A 6197-nucleotide genomic window follows, 5' to 3' on the forward strand; every position below is an offset into this window, starting at 1 on the left:
CCTCAGAAGGTCCAGTGGTGGCTGTGTAGCTCCTGTCCTCTGGCAATCCAGTGGAAAGGTTGTCTCTGGTGTTTGGAATCTCAGATTATATCCAGGATGGAATGCTTGGTTCCTCCCTCTGGGTGGAGCATCTCACAATGGGGTAATGAGTCATGAGGACAAGTGTTGATTAGGCTCATTAACAGAAGATAGTCCGGAGGGAAGTTATCTCTGAGTCATGTGGCAGGACAATGATGGGCCATTAACAGAAAGATAGTCTGGGGGGAGGAGGCAAGGAAACACTGCCCCACCTGATTTCAACAGCTCATGGGGATGGTAATAGAATACACTGCAACCCAAGACAATCTGCATCACATGAGCTTATTTCTTTCAGTGGAGACTGAAGGGAGTTTGACTTGGTGACATTGGAGGATTCCTGATTTGTGACTTTCACACACCCCTCACAGCTGAAAAGCTGATGAGATATTGAGAGCAAAGCATGAAGTCCATCTCATCTCAGGCCCTGGTTTGACAAGACTTCCCAGTACAGAGATTAAAGAGGAAAGTTGTGTGCCTCAGTTGTCCCTCAACCTGAGACCAGCAACCAGATTTGGGCATGACTTGGTCGAAAAGGGATGTGAAGTAGGAGATACGAGTCATACAATTAATTTGACGTATAGGAGAAAGCTTTGGCTATATCAAAAATGATGGCAAAGTGGTGGAGGCTCAGCTGTGCCGCAGACCGCACAACTTCCACCCATCCAGGGGCACCTGCAGTGGCTTAAAATCACCCTTGTCATGTCTGTAGCGCCATTTCTGCCTCCCACTGCTGCCCTTTCCATGAACAGCCCTCCCAGTGTGAGACGTTCACAGTGCCACTGGCCTTGGCAAGGGTATGCACCATGAGGCCACAGCTACAGCAGGACACTAAGAGCCCGTGAACTGTATTTTTGCTGCTTGGAGTGGCTGGAATGAGTTGGGCTGGGTCTTGTGGCTTCCTAATGCTTCAGCAATGTCTCTAGACAGAAGGCAGTGGAGTCTAAAGGTACAGTGAGGCTCCCAAACAATGCTGCACATTCAGTCCCAGCTGATCAGCTCTGCAGCTCCATGTTGTCCAGCACTCTACACTCACTCTCACTCCTGTGACATTAAAAATCCTCATCTTAGTTAGCTCTATGCAATTCATATTGAGGGATAAGAACATAAAATTCTTTCAGTCTTCTTTTCAGTTGCAGCATATTTTCAGCTGAAACTCAACAGAAAGGTCAAGAACTGCAGATTTTTTTCCTGTTAAAATTTCGCAGAGCCTTTTATCCAAACTACCTGACAATATGTCAGTGGAATAGCTTGGGAGAGCTGGAGTCACTGAATATTTGGGCCGGCAGGGGGCTTCATGGACTGTGGTGCTCATTGCAAACTAGTCTGAGGGACACTTCAGACCATCGACTGCAGGGAAAGCCATGATCCACTGCTGCTTTCATTTCTATCCTGATGCATTTTGCATAGTCGGTTTGAAATGAAGTTTGAAATGAAGCAAACCCACACCATCTGAGCATCCCTTTGCTCTCAGGAGCTGTGAGCCTGCTCTGCTCCATGTGTCATTTCAGAATGTGCCCAAAGATTTTTAACTTCTTTAGAGCTCAAAGTGGGTATTAAGAGAAGGCTGGAGCCAGCAGAATCCTTCTGAAGGAGATGCCAGCAATGCTCCCCTCTGCAAACAGGCTGCTCTTGGCCACAAAGCCATCACATCCTGCAGCTCCCACTGAGCTGGGTGGGCCAGGCTCCCCGTCTCTGCATGCTCACGTAGTTCTTTCATGAGCAAAGTGTCACCTCATCTGCAGGGAATTTGCACGCAGATTATACAGGGCTCCTAGCAGCAAAGAGACTGCAATGGCAGCTGGCAGCCTGCTGCTCTCTCTGTGGGGACTTCAGTGCTGCAAGTATGTACCCCCGTGCCAAGCCATGGCTTGTGGCTTCCTGCTGCTGGAGTAACTCAGACCCCAGGCATCCATCTGTGTCGCATAAATATTGCAGCTGGCATAACTGCAAACACACTGATAGATTAGGGTATAGCAGGTCACGGGTGCAGAGCACCCTCCCCAGCTCCTACGTGGATCATGCAGGACACCTTCCTTTTGCACACTGACACAAGAACATTCCTCCTCTCCCTGCTGCTAGTGCACCTCAGGTCAGGTCTGGTCCCTATCCCTTTTGAATACAGTTAGAAAAGCTTGAAACTGCAACATCTAGGTATTTGCTGGGGTTTATTCCAGCACCAAAAGCCCCTGCAGAGATCTAACCTCTTCTTTGCTGTGCTGGACCCTTCAACATCACTATGTATCCTCCAGAGAAGACAAAAGGCTCTCAGGAGCTGGCAGCAGCCCTTACCTCCTCCAGATCTCTGCCAACAGGACATCAAGGACCCTTTTCACATTCCCCATTAAAACTGTACTGGTTACACTGCCCATGAAGTATTTCTCTAATCCTCATCTTTCTACTGCAGTATAGGGGAGAAGGAGGTGAATAGTTATTTCAGCCCAGGGAAATTAATGGTCAAGCAGAGCCCCCATGGATGAACATGTTGGCAGAAAGGTAGAGCACACGTGTAAGCTAAGCTTTCTGGCCCCTGTCTGTCAGAATATCGCAAAATGTTGTCTGCTGGTTGTATTGGTTTTGCATGGCCTGGTTTTTGGTAGTGGGGGGCCACAGAGGTGGCCTCTGTGAGAAGCTGCTGGAAGCTTCCACTATGTCCAGCAGAGCCAGTCTGTGATGGCTCTGAAGATGGACGTGCCACTGGCTAAAGCTGGGCCAATTAGAGATGGAGGTAACGCCTCTGTGGTAACATATTTAAGAAGAAAATAAAAACAAAGTGCACACAGTTTTTTTCTAGCCAGAGAAGAGGAGGAGGTGAGACCATGTGAGGGAAATAACACGGAGGCACCAAGGCCAGTGGAGAAGGAGGGGGAGGAGGTGCTCCAGACACTGGAGCCGAGATTCCTCTGCAAGCCGTGGTAAAGACCATGGTGAAGCAGCTGTCCCCCTGCAGCCCATGGGGATCCATGGGGGACCAAAGCCCCCACCCCCTGTCTCCCTGCGCTGTCAGTGGGAAGGAGGGAGGGGTTGGGGAAAAAAGGTGTTTTAAGGGCTCATTTTACTTCTCATTATCCTCCTCTGATTCTGTTAGTAATAAATTCACTTTGCAACTTTAAGTTGAGCCTGTTTTGCCTTTGAAGTGTTTTCTCCCGGTCCTTATCTCAACTCATTAACCCTTTGTTAATTTTTTTTCTCTCCTCAGCCCAGCTGTGGCAGGGGAGGGTGAGCGAGCGACTCGAATGGGTGCCTGGCGTTGGGCCAGTGTCAAATCATGACACTGGTAAAGGCATTTATCTGTAGTGCTGAGGCTGTGCTTCCAGCTGCTGGAGAAGCCTTCTGACTGTAGAGACAGCTTGAGGACACCACATTAGGTCTTCAGGTTCTGGGTGCGACCATAGTGGGTCTTTGAAGACTGGATGTTGGTAGAGTTGTTTATAGTAGCCAAAATGGGCTAGCTCTCACTCTCCTTTCTTCCCCGTTCTCCTTACGGCTTTGATGAGACAATAACCCATGAAGCCTGAACAGGACATTTTTGAGCCTTCTTGGCAAAAAGAACAATATATAAACAGTGGGGAAGAAGCAAACTTAACACTTTTCAAAAAAGTAAAGGCAAAGTGCAAGGTGAGACAACCCATTATCCAAGGTGATTGAGAGAAATTGTGGATTAAATGTATATCCTTATGTATTGCTGGTTTATCAATCAGATATCAACATGGAGTGGAAGGCAGCAGGAGGGGAGAAAGATTTCGCTTCTCAGCTTCTCTGGCAGCCACTGACTGCTGTTTATGAACCCCTGAAAATGTTCAACACACTTTACAAGGCACATGTGCTGAAGGCTCTGGGCTGGGGGTGGTCTGTGGATGCAGTTCCTAAAGGCCCTACCCCACTTTTGCTGTGGGACACTTGGAAGTTGGTCCCACTAGCTGCAAGTGTGTGGGCTGTGGATCACAGACTCATCTCTCTAACAGAGAGGGGAAGAGTAAAAATGTCAAGAGCTCATTAAAAATATAGAAGCACAGGGAGTGTGAATGTGAAGAGCAAGTAGGACACATGTTAGTTCAAGTTACTGAATCCCAGGGCTGCTCTAAGCAAACAAACTCACCATAACCCACTTTTCAGTGGAGAGAGATGGAAACCTTCACATCATCCAGTCTAGCCACTGAGTCCTTGACTGGGTCTGGGCTGCTGACCCACAGTGAGCATCTGGAAGAGGAGATGCCAGAGTGAGTTAAATTAAAAACCTCAACCAAGCCTGTGAATGCACTCATTTTCATCTTCAACCACCACTTTCAGCTCACAGGATGTATGTGCCACCAGCTAGGAGAAATAGTGCAAGGCTTAATGATACAAAACTAGAGATATGCTGTGAGAAGGCAGATTAAGTAAGGGGGAAGAGTTGTTTGGTTTCAGGATTTTATTTAGATGCCTCAGGGCAAAGCATAATACTTATCCGTTTTATTCCCAGGCCATTAGGGTTTGAGGTTTTGCCTCATTTTAGAGACAAGTTTAGGAGAAAAACACTCTGGAATGAGTGTTTCCTCTAAGAAAAGGGTTAACGATCCCTTTCTGCCAACAAGAAATTAATACTAGGGATGAAAGTGAAAGAAAACCCAATCGTTTATTGACAAGAGTGCCCACACGGGACGGGAAAAGGTAAATAAATGCTAAATATTGAACGGTCAGACCTTACCCCCCCACAAACACATGCATACCGGAACAAAAACACAAAATGCCAGGGAAAAAAAAACAACAGCGGTTTGCCACATGGTGGGTAGAAAATGGCGTGGGCTTTCAGGGGAAAAAAACAAACAAAAAACCCCCAGGAGATTCAAGCAGCAGTTTAGGCAAACAGATGTGAACCTGGTGAATCTCTGATATCAGTCCCCCCTCTTCACAGCAGATGAAGCAGATGGGCTTGGTGTGCTTTCTCTCACCAGCTCGGCTTTTTCCCAGACGTGAAGCCGAAACGGAGTGGCCCCTCACCTTTCCCGCTGGTCCCAGCCGACTCCTCCCCCCTCCGGCCGTCCTCTCTGATCTTGGACCAAAACCAAACCGTCCAGTTCATTCTGAAAAGCCACCGAAAGATTGCTGCTGCAGCCTCTCCGAGGCCGGGGAAGGGGGGAAAAAACCTTCTTGCCTAAGCTAACAAAAAACCAAGCTAGCCAAGCAAAAACCCAGACCGCACAGCATGCCTAATGCTTGGGGAGTGAGGTTTTGAAAAAAGTCCATAGAAGAGCCCAAGGCACCCTGGCATCCACCTTAAAGATAAAGCATCCATTTTTGGGCATAAAGCAGACGATCAGGGAATAGACTAATCCTCATAAATCACCCCAAGACAGGGTGAACTCTCATTTCATGGTAGGATTTATCCTTCCTGGCCCATCCCTCTGGAGAATACATTTTGGTATTTGACTGGCACCACATCAAACACTTCCAGTACCTGATGTGAGGTAAAACATTAAGAATCAGATATGGCCAGGCTTGAAACACCACCAGCATTATTATAGCAGAAAAACTCCCTGATGACATTATTGAGCTCTTTGAAGGAGGCTACCAGCAGGATAATCCACCCGTTCCCTGCAGACAGTGAGCCAGGGGAAGAAGGAAGATGAAAACTACGGAACTACTGCAAAATGAGCGATTATCTGCTGACGAAATGTGACAATGGCCAAGGGGGATGGTGGGCCGGGTGGAGCCCTCAGGTGATATTTCACATTTCCTCAGGCAACAATTCCTACACAGTATATTTTTGTTGTTGCTGGCATTCAAGAGCCTCCAGAAGAGGGGATTACAGGGTGGGATAAGGCTTGCCTGCTTGATAAAGCCTAGCTGGTGATAAGGGCTTCTTACATGTCTCTAATTTTAAAACTGGCCCTATCACCCTTTGCTTCTCTTGGTTCAGAGCCGACCAGTGGTAGCTAAGTAAGCAAGAAAAAATTGGTTAAGAGCTAAGATATTGCTGGTAGGGGCTGAGAATCCACCTCCCCCTTTCTACCCCAGCCATGAAATGAGTCCCCAAGGCTTGAAGCATATTGAGATGTCATGCTCTTCCACTTGAACAGCCATCAGAGTCAGAAAACTGTCTTCCCAGCACAGATGCCAGGCACTTGGGAATCTAGACCTGC

General features: G+C 47.7%; 1 long non-coding RNA gene across 1 annotated transcript; it reads right to left on the reverse strand.

Moving 5' to 3' along the window:
- Nucleotides 1-269: 269 nt before the first annotated feature.
- Nucleotides 270-5308, reverse strand: LOC108446114. Its single transcript, XR_001861218.1, has 3 exons — nt 5056-5308; nt 4175-4275; nt 270-1119 (listed from the first exon to the last, which is right to left on the reverse strand). It is a non-coding gene; the product is annotated as an uncharacterized LOC108446114 (long non-coding RNA).
- Nucleotides 5309-6197: the final 889 nt, after the last annotated feature.

The sequence above is a fragment of the Corvus brachyrhynchos genome, unplaced genomic scaffold (assembly GCF_000691975.1).
Source record: "Corvus brachyrhynchos isolate BGI_N302 unplaced genomic scaffold, ASM69197v1 scaffold3, whole genome shotgun sequence".
Classification (NCBI taxonomy): Eukaryota; Metazoa; Chordata; class Aves; order Passeriformes; family Corvidae; genus Corvus; species Corvus brachyrhynchos.